Genomic DNA, 21,985 nt, shown 5'->3' with positions numbered 1-21,985 from the left:
AGTTTGGCTATGGTATTCTACCCATTTGTTATGACTGCAGATGCATCCATGAAGGACATAGTACAGTTTTGTACCTACCATAAATGCAGATGTCCGAACTGGATAGCATCTGCAGTCAGGATTACCCTCCCTCCTTCCCCTCTGTGGTATTCCTAGGGTATTTACCCTCCTAATAGCTAGCTGGGGGGGAGTCTCTTATGGTGTATTTGTTTGTATATATGTACATACATGCTTATTTTTTGTGTTTGCCTTCTACTATTTTGGAAACATTGGCATTTATCCAAAATTTAGCTTTCCAAGAGGGCAATTGGCATCTGGGGCAAGAAACACTGAGGAAAATAGCGTCTGCTGATGCCTTTATACCCGAAGACCAGCAGAGATGACGTCGGGTGAAGTGCGACATCAGCCGAAGCCGGACCCAGACTTTGGAATCCGGCCGACCGGAGGGCTGCCTGACGACAGGACAACCCATTTGTTATGACTGCAGATGCTATCCAGTTCGGACATCTACATTTATGGTAGGTACAAAACTGTACTTTTTCCTGATATCCTTGATTCTGTCCAGGTAAAAACGAAGTTGTCTGTGTACATCCAAGGAATGCAAGATCCTTTCCCCCTTATTTTGAGGATTAGTGAAAAAGTTAGCAGGTGAATAGTTTGATTTAAAGCCACTTTGGAAACCACTTTAGGCATGAAAGTAGGATTAGTCCTTAAAGACACCCTATCTTGGTGAAAAATAAGGTAAGGTTCCACAGCCATGAGTGCTTGTAACTCCGAGACTCTCCTGGCTGAAGTCAAAGCCAGTAAGATAGCTGTCTTCCATGATAAATACTTAATATCAGTTGTGGCAGCAGGCTCAAAAGGAGGCAGAGTGAGTTTTTCAAGAACATAGTTGAGGTCCCAGGCAGGTATGGGTGGTGTCCTAGGGGGCCTTAAATTCTTTGCTCCTCGTAGATACTGTTTCAGAAGTGGATGTGAAGAGTGGAGGGTCTGTATTGTAATGTGCAGAGATAGCCGAGGCGTGAATATTTATGGAGGAGAAGGATAAACCCTTATGTAGCCTGTCTGTTAGGTAAAGCAAAATCAGAGGGATATTAGGAATGAGAGGATCCGAATCCTGTGCATGCATCCAGGTGCAAAATCTCTTCCATTTGCCTACATAAGATTTTCTAGTGCTAGGCCGTCTGGCTTCTAAGATAACATCCATGACCTTTTGGGGAGGGGAGGGTTAATCATAGATCCTGAATTCGCCAGGCTGAGAGTTTTGACATGAGAGTGCAGAACCTGGCCCTGGTGTTGGGACAGTAGATTGGGAATCTGAGGCAAAATCCAAGGTGGTTCCTGAGATAGATTCTTTAGTGTTGAATACCCGAATTGATGAGGCCAATTTGGGGCCAGTAGAATCATCATCTTAGGCTTGTCCTGTTTGATCTTTAATAACACCCATGGTAGAAGAGGTAGTGGTGGAAAGGCATACCCTTTGAGGTTTTTCCAACTGAATGATAGTGCACCCACTTTCCATGCTAGCCTGTGAAAAGTCCTTGTGCAAAAAATCTGTAACTGGTGGTTGAGGGGGTTGCAAATAGATCTATGTCTGGGCAGCCCCAGGCTTCTGTAGTCTTGAATAAGTGGGTGTCTAGCATCCACTCGTGTGGGTCTGACAGGTTCCTGCTCAGGCTGTCTGCCAAAGTATTTTCTTTCCCTGGCAGGAACTGAGCTTGTAGATCCACTTTGTAAGCTAGTGCTGTGTTCCATAGAGTCATGGCTAGTCTGCAAAGGGGGTAGGAATGTGAGCCCCCTGCTTGTTTATGTACCACATAACTGTGGTGTTGTCTGTTCGTATCAGTAGTTGTCCTGGTTGTAGAAGATCCCTGAAAGCCAAGAGGGCATTCTGAACAGCTAACATCTCTTTTAAATTGATATGTAGGTGCTTCTGATCCTCTGTCCAAAAACCTTGCAGACCCTTTCCCTGCAAGTGGGCTCCCCATGCGTAATCCAAGGCATCCGTGCTTAACACTTGGCTGGCTGGAGGTAGACTGAAAGCATTTCCTTTGTTCTGCAGACATGCCATGGACCAACAATGGAATTCCTTTTGTAGGCAAGGCAAGACAGCAATGTGTGTGTCTAGACTGTGGCAATGCTGGGACCATAAACTTTTTAGGTGCCATTGTATTTTTCTCATATGGAGTCTTGCATTTGGTATGAGAAGGATGCAGGAGGCCATGTAACCCAAAGCCTGCAGGAATTTCCTTGCAGTTATAGAAGCCAAGGTTTTGAAAGTGGAAGCCAGCTGTAGTTGTTTTTCGGATGTCAGGAATGCCATCTGGGTTGTCGTGTTTAAAAGAGCACCCAGAAAAGTTATCTGTTGTGTGGGGGTCAAATTTGACTTTGTTTACAGTGAATCCCAGGTACTTGAGAAGATTTTGAACAAATAGCAGGTGCTGGAGTAAAACATCCTTGCTGTCTGCTTGAATAAGGCAGTCATCCAGATAAGGGTAAATTTGAATACCCTTGAGTCTACAATAAGCTACTACTGGTGCCAGGCACTTGGTGAAGACCCTGGGCGCAGTAGACAAGCCAAAGGGCAGTGCAGAGAATTGGTAATGTTTCGAGCCGGCCTTGAACCAGAGGTATTTTCTGCACTCATGTCTGATAGGGATGTGAAGGTAAGCCTCCTTTAAATCCAATGTCACCATCCATGCATTTTTGCTCAACATTGGCAGGAGCTGCTGCAGAGTAAGCATTTTGAACTTTGGTATCTCCAGGAAAGTATTTAAGACTGACAGATCCAGGATAGGTCTCCATGAGTTTTGCTTTCTGGGAACTAGAAAGAGCCTTGAGTAAAAGCCCTGGCCCATCTCTGATTGTGGAACCAGTTCTATGGCCCTCATAGCCATGAGGGATCCCACCTGGTTTAATGTCTCAGACCACTGGTGTTTTGGTAGGTCTGGCCATCCGTTTGGTCTTGGCAAGGTATGAAAGTGGAATTTGTAACCTCTTGAGACTACATCCAGAACCCACTTGTCTTTGGTTATGTAAGTCCAATTTTGTTGAAAAAGAGTTTTCCTCCCAGAGGGGCATCCAGGAGAAAGGGTCTTGGAGCCATGCAGGGAGAGTCATTGAGTCTGTTTTCTAAATGATTGAGGTCTGTCCTCTCCACCCCTGGGGGTGGAAACACTCCATTGTCTAGGTCTGTAAGAGGCCTGTGTTTGAGGCCTCCCTCTGGTGCACCTATATCTACCCCTCTGAGACCTGTCTGAGCTGGGAAAAGACCAATTTTTTGTTTGCCAATTTCTGCTAAATCTAGGGGGCTGAACTTGTAAGAAACCCTTAACAGTTTGCATGGATTTTGCCTTATCCTCCATTTTCTTTATCACCTCTTCAGCCTTAGGACCAAACAAAACATGCGGAACAGGAGCATCCAGTAACTTTGCTTTCACTTGATCAGGTAAGTTTTGTTCCTTTAACCAAGCATGTCTTCTAATTACTGTGCCAGAGGCAGCCACCCTGCAAGAAGCCTCCAAGGCATCAAAACCACAGTGTAAACCATGCTTCCCCACTTGTTCAGTAGCATGCATCAAATCATGTAATTCCTTATTATCAGCACATGCAGAAATGGAGCCTAACTTTTGTTTCATAACGGACAGTAGAAATTGCTGATATTTTAGCATATGAAATTGGCAATTTAAAGCCGTAATCGATAAAGTAGCAGAAGTATACACATGTTTGCCCCATCTCTCCAAAGCTCTGGAATCCTTATCTGTCAGAATTGGATTTTTAGCAGAGGCAGCCTTAACCCCCTTAGGACCCTGAGAAATGGTTTCTGGATCAGCAGTAGGATTTTTTGTAAAGGAACTGGTGGGAGTCAGGGACCCTGTAATATCTGTCGGGCTTAGCAGGAGCTGGAGGAAAAGAGTCAGGAGTTAAATTAGCCTCAGAAAAAGCATCATCCACAATATCCAAAATAGGAGGAATAGCCAAGGGTCTATGTTGGGGAAGAAGAAGGAAATCCCTGAGCCTTCTCTTAGATTCCGAGATAACTCCTGTCCCTCCCAGTGAAAATGTTCCCTCATGTCATGTAAAGTTTCCCCAAAAGAAAAATCCTCAGGGGGAGAAGCTGATGGAATAGATTCCTCAGCATCAGAATCCTCACAAGGAGGGAAAGAATATTCCTGTTCAGAGGAAGACACTGAAGAAATAGATGCCTGATCAGAAGAATCATAGTCCAACTCTTGCCTTGTCCTTTTGTCTGGAGGGGGATGCGAACCCCTAATCATGTGATTTGGGTCCCGGATCAGAAAAGGCCTGGGCTGGTGTCTTAGATTTAGGAGGAGTCTTTGTCCTGGGTTTTGCCTTTATCAGAAGCTGTGTAGGCCTGAAAATCCCCAAGGAAGCCGGTACCTGCACAGCGGCTCTGGACCCATCCGAGGTAGCATTGTCCGAAGGTCCTGCAGCTGGAGTGCTCAAAGGCCTTGTTGGCTCCTCGTGGGAGTCAGTTTTGGCTATCGGTTCTGAAATGGCCGACGACAGGGGCTGCGAAAGCACCTCACTGACGACGGTCGAACCTGAAGCTGGATCTGGTTGTGTAACATCATTTGATTTGGACCTCGGAGGCCTGTCCTTATCCTTGCGTCGTTTGTGAACTCCGGTAGTTGGAAGCGTGTCCGACATTTTATAATTAAATCGCCTACCAAAGTAGTGAAAAGCAAAATCGTACCTCCGCTTAATTGTACGTTGGTTAAATCTAGCACAAAACCGACAACTAGCTACGTCGTGGTCAGGGCCTAAACAAGGAATGCAGTAAGAATGGAAATCCTTATGAGGTATTTGCTTCCCACAAGAAATGCAGTTATTAACTTTTTCTGACATCGGACTGGAGCAAGAAAAAAGTTTCCACAATGGGGTACTTAGCTTTGAGAAGAAGTAAGTCAGTCTTCGGACTGAAGCACGAAAAAATATCAGGAGTCAGCCGACCGGCACGTGCGAACTGCTTTCACCGCAGCAAGAAAGACTGGAGAATATGGCGTCGGCTGGCAGCTTTGTACTCCTGGCGCTCTGACGTCAGGGAGTATGACTGAACAGCCGACGCTGGACCCAGACTTTGGGATTCTGGCCGACCGAGGGCTGCCTGCCAGCAGGAAGAACCCTACAGTGATGACTGCAACAGTGAAACACGATGAACATCTGTGTAATGGCCTTTCGTAGTGCAGTGGATAAGGGACCCTCTGAATACTTCATTGAAGAAATTTAATGTCTGCAATATATATGGCATAGTGGTCTGTTCCATTATTCGGGGAAGATCCTTCACTCCAAAGACCCTGGTATTCACCCTCAGAGATGGACTTTGTCAAGTTTGGTGGAGCATTTATGGCCCAAGGAGTATGGTTCATTGGAAAGTCTCCTGCCTATTGATATTTTGAAAATAACTTTTCTTTCACATGCCTAATGAAGAGGTTCTTCTCCAAGGTCATATTTCTGTTAAGTTGAATAAAAAATGCAGTTATTTGTTGTGTCAAGAAACAAGGGAGATTCATTCTTAGTCATACTATAGACAGACCTTGAGAGAATGAGCTAGATCTTCAGGAACACTTGCTTTTTCATGGCTGTCCACATTTCCCAGAGAAGACATTTAGGAAAGATATGCTGCTCCACTTTCTGAATTTATGCCCCACCCATGATACTTGAACCCTTTATTGACCAAAAATATTTCCAAAAACCAGGAAAGTCAGTTCTGCTGTTTGCCTCCCTGACCCATGCCAAATGTCATTGTTAAAAGCATACTTTGGGGAGAAATAGTTGTTAGTGCTAAAGGATGCATTAGGAGGACTAAGATTAAAACTTACAATAGAAAAAAGTAAAGGCTATGGGTCAATTGTAAGAATACAAGGAATATATTTTTCAGTGCGACATTAAAATCTTGGGTGCTAAATTTGGAGGAGTAACGGGTGATGGAGGGAATTAATAGTTGAGGTAAAAGGGATAAGTAATGTATGACAGTTATATGAATTATGTGCAGAAGGGTTTATCTTGTATCCTGTACAGTCATTTGATAGGTAAATTAAGATGCATAAGAAATATGTACATTGCCATGTGAAGTGAAAAAAAGTTGGTATTTTGTGGGGTGGGGAACTAGAGTAAATCCTGTAAGATGGGGTAGAGTGCATTGTGAAAAGGGAAAGAGATGTTTGGTTTAATTAACCCAGTTGTATTTTTGAGGTCTTATGTACTGGTAAATAAAGAAAGGAAAAGCAATATTATACAAATATATTAAGGTACTATTACAAGAAACAAATGTGAGAGAGTAACAAAGACTAAGGAAAGGGAAATGAGGGAATGTTCTTAAAAGTTAACGAATGGAATATTTTAGTAACATGCTCTTAAGATAGAGTAAAGTTCTCATTTACCAGGGAAGTTCAATTGGGTAAAAACAAGCTGCAGAAAAATACAAAAATGCAAATTGCAAGTACAATAATTCATAATTACTAAATTTAAGAATGTAAAGTGCATCATATGGTACATTTTAAATAAGAACTGTATCAGAAAATTGTTGTACAGTTTAAGAAAATGTTTTATAGAACTAGCCAGAAAGATGAGGAAATGTGAAGTAACTGGGAGTTTTAAGAATGTAAAGATCAACATAAAAGTATTTTCTGGTATTTATCTAAATACACTACATAAATGTGTAAGAGGCAAGGAAATTAAATCAAATTGTGTCAAACATAACCTTATAAAATAGCAAGGGAATGAGATACATTATCTTTGATTTTTTTTTTAATAGGGATGAAGCAGTGAAGTTGAAGTAGACAGAAGACAATGTACAATTATCTTGCATCAGTAAAAAAAAAAGGGGGGGGATATTGACCAGAACAAAGGCATAATGGAAATTAGATAAATCAGAGGGGTTTAATGAGAGGAGGGATACAGTTTGTAGAGTTTGTGTTTAATTTGGCAGTACAAAAGCAGAAGGGGAAGTGGCTGTGTGATTTGGAGTGATGTGCGCAAATATACAATACATTACTGTTAGTCAACTGTGTGAAAATGAGTTAATGGATACAATATGGTTATTGGAATTAATCAAGAGATGATGTACACTGACGCAGCAAAAAATTTGTTCTGGTGTAACTGAAGGTGAGTTTTAAACTTTTGGAAGGTTTTTGTGAGTCTCAATGGAAAAGTTATGTTCTACAGTTTGGAGGCATGGTTTGAGTAAAGAGCATCACCAGTGGTGGTGTATGATTTAGTGGAAAGGAGGGATAGAATTTTCTTTAGAACAAAGACTGTATTTGGGGAATATAAATAAAGGATCCTATTGCCCCTCAATAGGCCAAAACTGAGGGGTTTATTTGCTTTCATGGAGGATCTGTGCCCAGCAACCTCTCTGCTTCACAGCCTCTCCAGCACTTGAGCACCTCCAATGTCCCACAATCCCTCAAATCTTATTTCCTGCCATCTGCAACACATGCATTCCTCCAGCACTTGTCCATTCTTGTCAGGTAAGTGATCATGTCTTTCTTTTTGCCAAAAATAAGATGTGTATGTGATGAACTGATGAAAGGCAGTTTGAAGTTCATTTTGTACCAGTTCCAAGAGCAAATGGTACTGGGGAAAGGGGGAAGTCCCCATCTTTGGTATTGCATTATCTCATAAAAATAACAATCTGCCAATAACTGTTTTTAAATTGTATTTCATTTTTTAGTTTACTCGTCACAAAATGCATTCAAACTAGTTGCCATTCAACAAACTAGTATAAAACCATATATGTATGTATGTGCGCACAGAGATCAACTTTCGTGCCTCTTAATTCATATTTAACAGTATCTAATATATTTTTACATTTTTCTTTCCTTCCCTTCTCCCTACCTTTACAGTTTGACTCTAGTCAGTTAACGGTTTAAGTATCTGACCCAACACTTGCCAGTTTTATACTGCTTCTCTTAATTAAATCCCCCCCCCAAAAAAAAAGCACCTTTATTTGAACTATCACTTGTGACATAGGAAAATTTACATTCAAATAAAAGTAATCTGTATGTATTAACAGAAACATTATACTTTATATAGTGCGATATATCGTATAATCTAAGCAATATTACATAAATTATTCAATTCCTGCTTTTCTTTGTAAACAATCTTCATTAAATCATCACTCACTACTTGACACAAACCTAGTCACAAGCTTCTTATTTAGAAGTTTTACATTTCTGCTTGACCTCTGGTTACCATTGTTTGCTTTTTCAATGTTAAATAATTTACATAAATAGGAAAAGCTTTGGGTTTTTACAAGTGTTCATCACCTTTGTCTCATGGGCTTGGGTCTGGACAACTTATAATCTATTTGTAAGATCTGCAAATCTTCAGGACCACATTCATTAATGGTAGGCAAAAGTTAACTAATTCTTAAGTGTCTTCTCTCCTAGCCAGCTTGGGTGACAGAGCAAATGACAAATAAAATAGAAAAGAAAGACAAGTCTAAAGATAGAGATGGAGACAGAGAGTGAGAAAAAGAGCAGAAACTATTCTGTTTGAGCCTTGACAAAAGCCCTCTTTGTGCGTCATGAGGGGAGGTGTGGTCCATGTAGACTGAAGTAGCTCTCGGACAATTCTGGGATCGGTGTCTGAGATAAAAGGGCAGGTCATAACATAGAAAAGTCTCTCTTCATCTCAGAAGTTGCTGGCAAAACCCCTGGATGCCCTTAATTTCAATACTGGCCCCATCTGCAGCCTGGGAAAAAAATGTTAGGAGAATGAAAGGAGAGGCTCGTAGATCCAGAGATGAAAGGGCATAGTAGTAGAAGACTGGAAATTATGAAGTGGGAGGGGGGGAGAGAATGAAAAGAGGGAGCTTGCAATGTTCCTGGGCTCCCCATAACCTGCAGTTTCTTTCCTTAGATCTTCCAGGAGTGTTTACATTGATTTGAGACAGAATGATGATGGCTTTTGTTCCTCCCTGTGTTTGCAAGGCAGTTTACATTTGCCTTGGTTCACCAACTTCTGTTTAAACTGCTCTTTCCCCAAGTACATGCCCTGGTGCCTGTACTTTCAGAGCAGAAGATTACATCTGAACATCCCATGTACATGCCAATTTGATCACATCCATCAGTGCCAACTTTGCATCCAACACATTCAAAAAAATATATGCTGCCAGGCTCCCAGAAGCTGTAGGGTTCTAAATGTCCAGATGTGCATTTTACAGCTTTCTTTCAACTTTATGATCCAGTGCTGGCCTGAACAAATGTCATGAATAAGGAAAGAAGTTAATTTTCACATGATCTTGTTCTTTAGTTTTGTCCTTTCTTGATTCAGCACATCTTAACTGTTCAAGACCATTGTAATTTACTGCATTTATAGAAAAGGACGAGGAAGATTAGAATATGGAGGGAGTACACTGCAAAAGCCTTTGACAGTATTGCTCACAGTTTGCAAGGCATTAAGAGTATAATTTGAGGAGTAAATTAAGGCAGTTTTACTATTAAAGGAGTAATTGTACTGCTGATCATTGAAACATAAGGACATTGATATGTAATGGGGTGAGACAGAGGTGGCACTTAAGCCTCTGTTTATTTAGACTTGTATGCAGTGCTGTAATATGTAGTATTAAGGGACCACTCCAGGGTACCAATGGGGGAATAAAACTTTTTTTTTTTTTTTTTTTTAATCTTTGCATCAGGTTCTTCACAGTCCAAGCCTGCCTGTGGCCAAATAAGTCATTACTAAATTCATTTATTTATTTTTTTATATATTTTTTTACCATATTTTTTTTAAATGAATGCCATCATGGGCATAGGCATCCTTATGAATGTTTGCTTTCTGGTAAAACTAAATCTTGCCCTTAATGCATTGTGAGTTACAGCTAATGAGAATATAATTTCCTTCTCTTGCCTGTTGGATCACTGCTCCATTTACTTAGAATGGATGAACACAGAAGTAATGCTACTGCTAATTCACAGTACAAGTGTGAATGCAACAATGAGTCTTAAATTTTATTTTCTACTGATGTTACACAGTTTGGGAAAAGAGCTTTCAAAAGTGTAAAATTCCTGAGGTAACAGACATTTTATAAAGTGAAATTTTCAAAGTTTCTATTCCTATCTACATTGCTCCTTTCACCTTCCCTTCCTCAGTCTACCAAAGTATCCTATTTCCTACCTTGTAGAGTTTAGCTGGACAGCTCTGCATGAAAATGCACATATAACTTATGTTAGACGAAGCTTTACTCCATTGCATATCGCCTACTCGGGGGCGATCTCTGCCTAACATACAAAGCTATGCCAAACCCAGAGCTGTTGGACATGCTCCACTTAAAGAAATCCCAATCCCTCCGAGCTACATGCTCTAGGGACATAAACCTTGTCACCACAATAAACATAACACACTGGAGGGGATAGATTCCTGTCCCAGAGACTTCCCATACTCTGGAACAGACTACCTATGTCAAACAGAGCTCTTCATTAGCACTCTTCAAGAAAAATCTTGATGATTGGATGGAAAATTCACCCCAGGGATCACTTCTGTGGCTCTGCTCGACAGGGGCATAGGAAAATAAATTTATTGGGTTGCGAAAGCTGGGGTATATTTTTTGGCTAGGTTTGTATGGGCCCTAGGGCCGATAGCCTAGTACGTACCTATGAACAGATCATTCTTCCTAGTATGTTAGTAAATGTATTTCCTTATCCTGGCTTCTGAACAGTAGTTTCACAGTAGATAATGTTTAGGGTTGCAACCTGTCCCTGTTTATGAAGGACAGTCCCCATTTGGGCAGTTGTGTGCTACCTAAAGTGAAAAACTGTAAATTTCCTGAAAGTTTAGTGCATAAAATATTTCTAGCTTTCCTCTAACTGTTGCATAAAACAGCCAATCTGCATTTGAAAGACCTTAACATGGTATGAAGTCATACAGACAATACACATTTTATAAAAGTAAACTTTTCATTTTGGCAAAAACATGAATTTCAGCCTTTTGCACTGGTTTCGGAGTATGATTTATCTCACAAACATCACGTCTCTGTTTAAAAAAAATGTACCACATTGGGCATCTGAAAAAGTGGGAACCTTTATAATGTCACCAAATGCATTTATTGAATGTATGCATTTAAAAATGTAGATTCATGATTATATATCCAATCCAGTACAATCATGTAAAATGCATATTGACTGCTAATGTAGATGGTTCCGCAAGAAAGACCATTAAAATCAGATACAACAGTAGCGAACATGCAGCTTGAGTAGACTTCCTTGTATTAAGGAAAGGGCATTGGGGTAGAATCAGTGGTTGCAAATTCATACTCTGTGAAGCAATTGGCCTACAGCATAAAACACTGGTTGCCACAATCGGCTACACGCAGTGATCAGAAAAGGCTGTAAGGTTAATAGAGACTAGGCTGAAGACCTGGAAGTTGACTGGTGAGAAAGTACAAGAGTTCAAGAAAACACTTTGCTCTAACACATTAGGAAGAAGAGGAAATGGGTGGAGTTGAAGAATAGCAGTGCCTCAAAATGGCAGTAGTGAGAACTGTAGAACAGATATTTGGACGGTCAGGTATGTAAATAAGATACTTGGGGAATGCAGAAGTCCAGGAAGTCATCAAAAGAAAAGTGTACAGGAAAAAGTCTGAGATGGAAAAGACGGACCAGGCTAAAAATAAATACTGGTTAGCTAACAGAGACTAAGACAACAGTTGCAATAGCAAAGAAAGTACAGTTGTGTACCTACCATAAATGTAGATGTTCAAGTGTATTCACTGTTACAGTCATTACTCTTGTGTTATCCTGCTGGCAGGCTACCCTCAGTCGGCCAGAATTCTAAAGTCTAGGTCTGGCATCGGTTGCTGTCGCCTCTTCCCTGACGTCAGTGCGTCAGGGGTATAAAAGATGCAGCCGATGCCATTTTCGTCAGTTTTTCTTGCCCCAGATGTCAGGTGCCCCCAAATTGGTAGGCTGAAAAATATGCCAATAAAAAATACATGCACAAAAATAACATTTCCTTCATCTACAAGCAAATACACCAAATAGGTTGTATAGGATAGAGAAGTGCAAATACGTCCCAGCAAAGAAAAGGGGGGTGGTGGGTGGGTAACCTGGACTGCAACAGTGAATACACTCGAACATCTACATTTATGGTAGGTACACAACTGTACAATGTTCATTGTGTTTCACTGTTGCAGTCATTACTCTTGGGTGGAATCCCAAAGCTGAGGATGGGTGGCTGGGCTAAATAGGATTAGGACAGGCAATGAGGCCCTGCAGAACTGCAGTGGCAAAGCCTGCTCTGGACTTAGAGTAAAGAGTTAAGTGGTAGTGCTTTGTTGAAGGTGTGCACTGAACTCCAAGTTGCAAGATATCTTTGGTTGGTACTCCTCTGGTGAAATGAGGCCTAATGCCCTTAGGCCCTGATTTGCCATGTTGAAAATAGCAGAAACTGATGCAATGGCCTATCCATTTAGAAATAGTCTGTTTTGAGATGGCCTTTCCTTGTGATCCTGCAGCATATGACACTAAAAGTTGCTCAGTCTTTCTGAAAGCTTTAGTTCTGTCCAAGTAGAAGCGTAATTGCCTCTGTATGTCCAAAGAATGCAGAATTTTCTCACCCTTGTTCTGTGGATTTGGATAAAAGGTAGGCAAGTGAATGGTTTGGATGAGGGCCACACTGGAGACCACCTTATGCATAAATGTAGGGTTTGTCCTCAGAGAAACCCTGTCTGGATGAAAAATGATGAAAGGTACCACAGCCATGAGTGCTTGTAACTCAGAGACTCACCTTGCAGAGGTTATTGCTAGGAGCAGAGGTGTTTTCCAGGATAAGAAATTTATATCTGCTGTTGATGCTGTCTCGAAAGGAGGCAGTGTGAGTTTTTCCAAAACATAATTGAGGTCCCAGGCTGGAATTGGTGCTCTCCTTGGAGGCCTAATGTTTTATTAAAGGATGAGAAAAGATAGGTGGTTCCGTATTGTAATGGGCTGAAATGGCAGAGGCATGAATCTTAATTGATGAGAAAGAAAGGCCTTTGTTCAGCATCTCAGTTAGGTATTGTAAAAATCAGAGGGATGTTTGGTACACAAGTGTCAATGCCTTGTTCCTGGTTCCAAGCACAGAATCGCTTCCATTTTTCTGCATAAGATTTTCTGGTACTGGGCCTCCTGGCCTCCAAGAAAACATCCATAACAGCTTTTGAAAGAGGAGTGTTCTGAATGGCTACATTATCCGCCATGCTGCCAGATTTAAGGTCCTGAGTTGGCTGTGCAGGATCTGATTGTTTTGTTGGGTCAGCAAGTGAGAAGTTTGAGGCAGTATCCATGCTGGACCTTGAGACAAGCTCTTTAGGATTGGGTACCAGTGCTGGCGTGGCCAGTCTGGTGCAATCAGTATCATTTTTGGCTTCTCTTGTCTGACCTTTAGGAGTACCCTGGGAAGGAGAGGCAGTGGAAGAAAAGCATATACTGTTAGATTTTTCCAGCTGAATGATAGGGCGTCCACTTTCCATGCTTGTTTGTGATCAATCCTTGTGCAAAATCTCTGCAATTGGCAGTTGTGAGGGTAGGAAAATAGATCTATGTCTGGGCATCCCCATTTCCTTATGCTGAAGACTTGTTGATCCAGTTCCCATTCGTGGGGATCCATGAGGTTTCTGCTTAGTTCGTCTGCCAGAGTATTTGTTTTTCCTGGCAAGAATTGTGCTTGCAAGTGAACTTGAAAAGTCAATGCTGTGTCCCATAAGGTCATTGCTTGTCTGCAGAGGGGGTAGGAATGTGTACCTCCCTGCTTGTTTATGTACCACATGACGGTAGTGTTGTCTGTCTTTATCAATAACTGTCCTGGATGAAGCAGGTCCTTGAAAGCTGTCAGGGCATTTTGAACAGCTAGCATCTCTTTTTGATTGATGTGAAGATGCATCTGGTTTGCAGGCCATGTGCCCTGAATACATTTTCCTGCCATATGGGCCCCCCAGGCATAATCTGATGCATCCATTGTCAGTGTCTGGCTGTGGGTAAACTGAATGGCAGACCCTTGTTGTGGTGACAGGCTTCTGCCCACCATCGAAACTCCTGTTGCAGGCAGGGAATGAGTGCAATTATTGTCTCCAGGCTGTGGCAATGCGGAGTCCAAACACTTTTTAAATACCATTGTAGTTTCCTCATATGCAGTCTGGCATATGGAATTAGTAGAATGCAGGTTGCCATGAAACCCAAGGCCTGCAGGATTTTCCTTGTAGATAAGTCAGTTTTTGTTGCCAATTTCTTGAAGTAAGTAGTCAGTTGCTTTTGCTTGTCTGGCGTGAGATAAGCCATCTGGGCAGTTGTATTTAAGCTTACCACCCAGGAATATTATCTCTTGATAGGGCACTAGTTTTAATTTTTTTTTTTTCATTTACTGTGTACCCTAGGCCAATTAATAATCTTTTTACAAATGCCAGATGCTTTAGAAGAATGTTTTTGTTCTCTACTTGAATTAGGCAGTCGTCCAAGTAGGGATATATTTGAATTCCTTTTTGTCTGCAAAACGCAATAACTGGTGCCAGGCATTTTGTGAAGACCCTGAGCGCAGTAGATAAGCCAAAGGGCAGTGCAGAGAATTGGTATTGCATTGAGCCAGCTATGAATCTGAGGTATCTTCTGCAAGATTGTCTGCTTGGGACATGCAGGTATGCCTCTCTTAGGTCCAAAGTTACGAGCCAAGCCTTCTTGCCCAGCATGGGCAGTAGCTGCTGTAGAGTCAACATCTTGAATTTTGGAACTTCCAGAAATGTATTTAGTATAGACAGGTCCAGTACTGGTCTCCAGGTTTTGTCCTTTCTGGGTACTAGGAAAAGTCTGGAGTAAAATCCTTGCCCCTGCTCTTGTTGTGGTACTTGCTGAATGGCCCTCCTGTCCATGAGGGCTGTAATTTGTTTTTGTGCCTCTGCCCATTGATTGTGTGGCAGGTCTGGCATAACTTTTGACCTTGGTAGAGTGTGAAAATGGAACCTGTAGCCTTGGGACACTATGTTCAGGACCCATTTGTCTTGGGTAACCATTTGCCAATTTGACGAAAAAAGTGCTAGTTTTCCCCCTAATGGGGCTGCCAAAAGAAAAGTGCTTGGATCTGGTAGAGGAAAGTCATTGGGACTGTTTCCTGTAAGGTTGTGATTTGTCTTCTCCGCTTTTGGAGGTAGGAGCACCCCATTGTTTAGGCCTGTATGAGCCTTGGGGCTGAGATCTGCCTCTGGGATGTCTGTATCTGTCTCTCTGTGATCTGTCTGACACTGGAAAGGACCAATTTTTAGAAGGCCAGTTCCTGCTAAACCTGGGTGGCTGTACTTGTAAGAAATCCTTGACTGCATGCATTTTGCTTTATCCTCCATTTTTTTTCAACATCTCTTCTGCTTTAGTACCAAACAAAGTATCATGCTGTAATTGTGCATCTAATAATTTTGCTTTAACATGACCAGGCAGATTCTGTTCCTTTAACCAAGCATGCCTTCTAATAACAGAACCTGTAACAGCGGCCCTGCAAGAGGCCTCCAGTGAATCATAACCACATTGCAAAGTATGCTTTCTCACTTGTTCAGCTGCATGCAATAAATCCTGCAATTCCTTGTTCTCTGAACATTCAGTATTTTTCAACAAGTTCTGTTTAAGCAGTGACATTAAATATTGCTGATATTTAAGCATATGAAACTGACAATTTAAAGCCAGGGTAGCAGAAGTGTAGACTTTTTTCCCCCATCTGTCTAGAGCCCTAGAATCCCTATCAGAGGGGATAGGGTTTTTTGCAGTGGAAGCTTTAACCCCTTTGGGACCCTGAGATATAGTTTCTGGGTCAGCAGGGTGGTTTTTATATAGGAATTTATGAGAATCCAGGACCCTGTAGTATCTGTCTGGCTTAGCAGGTGCAGGGGGTAGAGAGTCAGGGGACAGGCTGGACTCTGAAAATACATCATCTACAATGTCTAGAACAGGTGGAATAGCAGGGGGTCTGTACTGAGGAAGTAGCAGAAAGTCTCTGAGCCTTTTCTTAGATTCAGAATAATCCTGGCTCTCCCAGTGGAAATGCTCCCTCATAGTATGCAGGGTTTGCCCAAAAGAATAATCCTCAGGAGGAGAGGCTGAAGGAATGGATTCTTCAGCATCAGAATCCTCATAGGGAAGCATGGTGTAATCCTGTTTAGAAGAAGAAATAGAAACCTGATCAGAAGAATCTTACTCTGTCTCTTGCCTAGGCCTCTTATCAGGAGGGGGGTGGGAGCCCCTGATCAAAGTAATTAGGTGTTCGGCCATTTTGAGCATCTGTTTTTTAGTCATGGAAGTCTGAGTAGGAGAATGCTGTACTTGTTTCTTTGTCTTTAGAGCTGCTTTAGTCTTTGTCTTTGAAGCTGAAGATGGCTTACTATATAGTTGTGTAGGTCTGAAGACACCCTCAGAAGCCGATGCCTGCTCAGTGGCTCTGAGCCCATCTGAGGGAATGATTTCCGAGTGTCCAATACCTTGAGTATCCAGAGGCCCAGTTGGCAGCGGCCTGTGGCTCTGAGGTAGCAGGCGCCAGGGGCTGCAAAAGCGCCTCACTGAGAACCGGCGACTGGCCTAGCAGAGGCCTCGTCATCGGTTTTGGACCTCAGATGCCTATCCTATTCCTTGTCTTTGCGTTTTTTGTAAACTCCGGTTGTCGGCTGGTCCGATGGCATTATATAATTAAATCTTCGGCCAAAGTAATGAAATGCAAAATCGAACCGACGCTTGATAGTGCGTTGGTTAAATCTAGCACAAAACCGACAGCTAGCAACGTTGTGATCAGGGCCTAGGCAAGGAATACAGTAAGAGTGAAAATCCTTATGAGGTATTTGCTTCCCACAAGAAATACAATTGTTAACTTTTTCTGACATCGGTCTGGAGCAAGAAAAAAATTTCCCCAGTGGGGTACTTGGCTTTAATGAAGACTTTGGTTCTGAAATTCGGATTTGAAAATATCAGGAGTTGGCCGACTGGCACTTGTGAACTGCTTTTGCTTCAGGCACTGCACGGCAAGAAAGACTGAAGAAAATGGCATCGGCTGCATGTTTTATACCTCTGGTGCACTGATGTCAGGGAAGAGGCGACAGCAACCGACACCGGACCTAGACCTTTCAATTCTGGCTGACTGAGGGTAGCCTGCCAGCAGGATAGCCCAAGAGAAATGACTGAACAGTGAAGCACGATGAACATCAAGACATCAGAACATTCTACCAGCTTCTGGAAACTGACTCTGTAGATGGCACAGAGGAGCTGTATGACATTACATGGCAAAGACAGAAAGGTCATCTTCAAACACCATTCATAAGGGAAGCAACCTGCTCACAAGTCCACAGGACAAAGGCAGATGGAAGGAGTACTTTCAGTGCCTTCTGAAGAAAACCCCACAAGAGCTGTACTGACCCCCAGACAAAGCCTACAATAAAAGAAGAGGAGTCCATCCTAGAAGTAAGAACAGAATTAATATGTCAGGGAAAGCAGGAGGCTCAGACAAGGTCCCAGAAGATATGATTAAAATGTTGCATGAGTTGGGGAGAAATGGCTCCTCACTGTACTTGTAGCAATATATAGAGAGGCCTATCCCAGTAAGCATATTGGTGCCAGTGTACAATAACAAAGTGGGACAATACACAACGGGGGCAGTATAGAGCTCCCTTCTCACTGCATGAAAGTTCTTCTGGAGAAGGTGATTGATAAATGAATAAGCAGATTAGCAGAAATTAGTTTGGAAGTGAGCAGTTTAAGTTCCAATCAGGATGCAGTACAATGGAACCTGTGTTTGCAATGAGACAGTGAGTTGGGAAAGAGCTAGGGATTTGTCTAAGTGTTCATTCCTAGACTTGGATATTACAGGGTTAATTTGGACAGTCCTGTGATGCTTCTAAGTCCTGGAAACATTGGTAGAATTGGTAAATGCTTTGTATAAGGACCCAGTGACACACATACAAACAGTGTTCAGACTGTGAGAGGGGTTCCCAATAGGAGTGGGTGTGCATCAGGATTCGGCTCTGAGCCTACTACTGTTCATACTGGTGATGTGCTACATAAGCAAATGGGTCAGAGGGACCAGATCAGTAAAGTTGCTGTATGTAGATGATGTGGCATTACAGATGGACTCTAAACAAGAACGTTATTAAAGGATAATGGAAATGTAAACCTGAAAGCACAATGGATGAACCTGAGTACAAGAAAGACAGTTGCAATGGCAGAAAGCAGCAGAAGCTGAAAATTGAGATGGGGAAAATAGTGGAACAAGTTAACAACTTTGTGTATCTAGGAGGGTGTTTGATAAGAAGGGAAGTCTAAATGAGGTTAAAGCTAGAATTAGAGTGACTACAGCCAACTAGCACAGTGTAACAGTAGTAGTAGTGTATGACAGAAGAATGCCAAATAAGCTGAAAAGTTGTACAAAGTAGTGGTAAGCCCAAGACTGTGGTATGGTATAGAAACCTGGGCAATGATGACAGCTGGGAAAGCTGGATGTGATGATGATGAAGTGCCTTAGATGGTGGGTGGTAGAGTGCACACTGTGGGACCAATTAATAAATAAGGATATCTGAGCAGAAGGAGAGTGGATTGAATTGCAGAGAAGGTCAAGAGAACAGATTACGGTGGTTCAGCCATATATGCAGGAAAATGGAAGACAATTTTGTGAAGATTTGAGACAGATGGGAAGAAGGCAAAAGATAACAAGGATGTCCAGCAAAGCGATGGATGGATTATGAGAGAAGACCTATGACGGGCATAACTGTTGCAGGTAAGAGTGTGACATTGAATCAAGAGAGATGGCGACAGTTGATATGACACTTCATCCCTATGTGGAAAATGATAAAAGGGATAATGATGGTGGTGAGTGACTGTTAATATAGATAAATTGATGTAGTAATAGCCTCTTAGCATTTGTTAAAATGGCTTATTTCAAACCAAGCTTTACATAAGTGAAATGCTTTTGTGCTTTGCTAAGAATGAGTACCTCACACTTCTCAGATGTGGCCCTTTTCTTTGTGTATTTTTTTTTTGCATACATTCCTCAGTATTAACACTGCACTAGTATGCTGTTACTCATTGGATTCCTTTCTAGCTATTAGACCTTGATAACTGTTATTGTTCCTGCTGGATTGTCAACACTGCTCCACAATGTATAATTCTACAACCATTTAACGTTACTACTAACCAAACATCCTTATTTAACAGAAATCCTAAATATACTCAAACATACAAACACTGAGTGAGGGAAGGAGAGTAGACTACTTTACAGTGGAAATTATGATATGCTCTGCTTTGCAGCAACATCAGAATGTAGGCTAGACACCTTGTCTGCAAAGGCAATCCACAGCAGCAACAGAGCACAGAGGAGAATTAGTAGACCACTTAGTCCAACATGGAAGAAAATATTCATTAGCTGTGAAGAACAGATGCTATTCATATGACTGAATATCTACAGCAAGCATATGTGAACTCCACGAATAACCATGAATTTCATTTTCTCACTACAAGAGAGTAACATTGCAGCAACTCTTGTCAGTGTTGCTTAAATGGAGTTTGCTGACATCTGGACTCTAGTGTAGGTGAGCGAACTTTACTGTTGACATAAAAACAAAACATAAAGTAATGGTCTGCCAATTAGGCAAGGCTGAGTCAGGTATGATAACAGAAACATCACTAGATCGCATCTTAATGAGAAATGTATTGAGGCTTCCCTTCTGTTTCACAGTTTGAATTTAAGGAGCAGGAATGATAACAGCATAATTGAAGTAAAACTGTTACACCTGCATGCACATATACTAACTTGTAATGTGCAAAAATCATTAAAAATGTATTGAGTACCAATTGCCTTAAAAAGGAAATTACACTAGTGTTAGACATAAATGTAGATATTTTAACTATTTTTACTGTTAGTTACCAGTTCAGGAAATCCTGCTTGCAGGTAGCTCTTAAGACCGTCTTCTAGAGCTTTTCCCTCTGCAGGGCTCCATCCAGTCTTCTTTCTGACACAAAGCAGTAGTATAAAGGGAATTTTGGCTGTTACCAGCTTCGTATTTTTCTTCCCCTGACTGAAATTGGGTAGAAGGCCCCGGCCCCAGAGCCACCATATCAGCTGATACCTCCACCTCTTGCCCACATCCATCCCAAGGTATCACAATCCTCCAAGAGGAGGGCTAAACAAACAAGGAATGATGGTCCAGTGGAAGGTAAAATGAAGATGTCATTTCAACCCCAGATGAATATCAGAGTAGAGGGAGGGAGTAGTGAACCCACACAAACACCCACATTTATAAGTTCCTAATGCAACTATTCTGTGTTAATAGAATTCATTCACTGTTACAACCCTCACTTTTGGGGATATTCCCAAAGCAGTGAGAATTGAATTGTTGGATGAATGTGGGAGTCAGACTTTGCAGAATAACATATGCAAATCCTGCCCTAGCAGCCTTCATGTTGTAATTTTTTTTTTTTTTTTGACAGGGTGTATACATAGGACTGAATAGCTGCTTCCAGTTTGGTCTGGATATAGACTTCTCTAAGCAATGCTGTGGTGGCAGCTGTAGCTCACATTGAACGTTCTCTGTGTCCTTGAACATGTTTCCAGTGGTGCTGATAACAAAAAGGAATGCAGTGTTGTAGCTTCTTTGAAAGTTGTTTACCAGACTTATACTTGTTCCATTCCGCAAAAGAGAAAAACAAATCAGTTTTTCTCAACCCTTTGTTCTGTGCAGGTAGAATCTTGATGCACATTAAGGGAATGCAGGGTCCTTTCCACAGAGTTTTGAAGCTTTGGGTGAATACTGGGAGATAAGTGGTTCAGTTCAATGTAAATTCAATAACCACTTTAGGCATAGAGGAAGGATTATTACTTAAGACCACTCTATCCTGTTGGAACACCATGGGCGCAGGGCACATTAAGGCTCACAATTCTGTAACACACTCTCAGCAAAAGTTACTGCTGCCATGAATAGAGTCTTCCAAAACAGCAATGGGATGGGGCAAAAAGAAGCTGATGATTGTAGCCCCCCAAACATCTCCAAAGCCCAGGTGAGAACTGCTCTCTCCAAGGCAAAAAACACAGCATCCATGGGACCGGATGGTGTCCCCGGCTGTGTGCTCCACGAACTCAGAGGAATTAAACCCGCAGTTAGGACAGCTGTTTAATCTTAGCCTCACCTCAGGATACGTACCCAAGGAGTGGTGCACGGCGACTGTGGTCCCACCTCACAAGGGCGGTGCCTCCACCGACCCTGGAAATTACCGTCCCATTAGCTTGACAAGCCTTATCTGCAAAGCCATGGAGAGGATCATAATGGAACTCATAAATAAAGACATAGGGAACTTGCAGACTTTGGATCCAACCCAGTTTGGCTTTGTCAAAGGCAGATCATGCCTTTTAAACTTGGTTGACTTTTTCAAGACAGTCACCAAGGCCATTGATGAGGGAAAGGCAGTCCATACAGCCTACCTCGACCTGGCAAAGGCCTTTGACACAATACCCCACTCCGGTATCATCGAAAAACTCATCAGCTTGAATGTAAACCCATACATCACAAGATGGGTTGCAAACTGGCTAAGTGACAGAACCCACAGGGTCAGAGTTGCTGGAGCCATGTCAGACTCAAAGCCTGTCACAAGTGGTGTCCCACAGGGCTCAGTCCTGGGTCCACTCTTGTTCGGCATCTACTTTTCTGAAGTACAAGCAAACACAGGAGGGTTATGGCTGACAAAGTTCGCAGATGACTGCAAACTGGGCGCCATAGTCGAAAACACATCTGACACAGATATCCTTCAGAAGGGCCTCACAGAAATGGATAACTGGTGCCAGAGCCATGGCCTAAAGTTAAACGCCAAGAAATGCATAGTCATACCCTTCGGGAAAAACAAGGTTACCCCTAGCTACCATATAGGTGGCAATCCACTGAGCACAGAAGAAGTCATCAGGGATCTGGGGACCCAGGTTGACAGTAGCCTTCGCTTGACACTCATGTTGCTAAAGTAGTTAGGAAAACCTTCTACATTGC

This window comes from Protopterus annectens, chromosome 4.part0, assembly GCF_019279795.1.
Source record: "Protopterus annectens isolate FY-2018-M chromosome 4.part0, PAN1.0, whole genome shotgun sequence".
NCBI classification, from domain to species: domain Eukaryota; kingdom Metazoa; phylum Chordata; order Ceratodontiformes; family Protopteridae; genus Protopterus; species Protopterus annectens.
Note: the sequence above shows the minus strand (reverse complement) of the source record.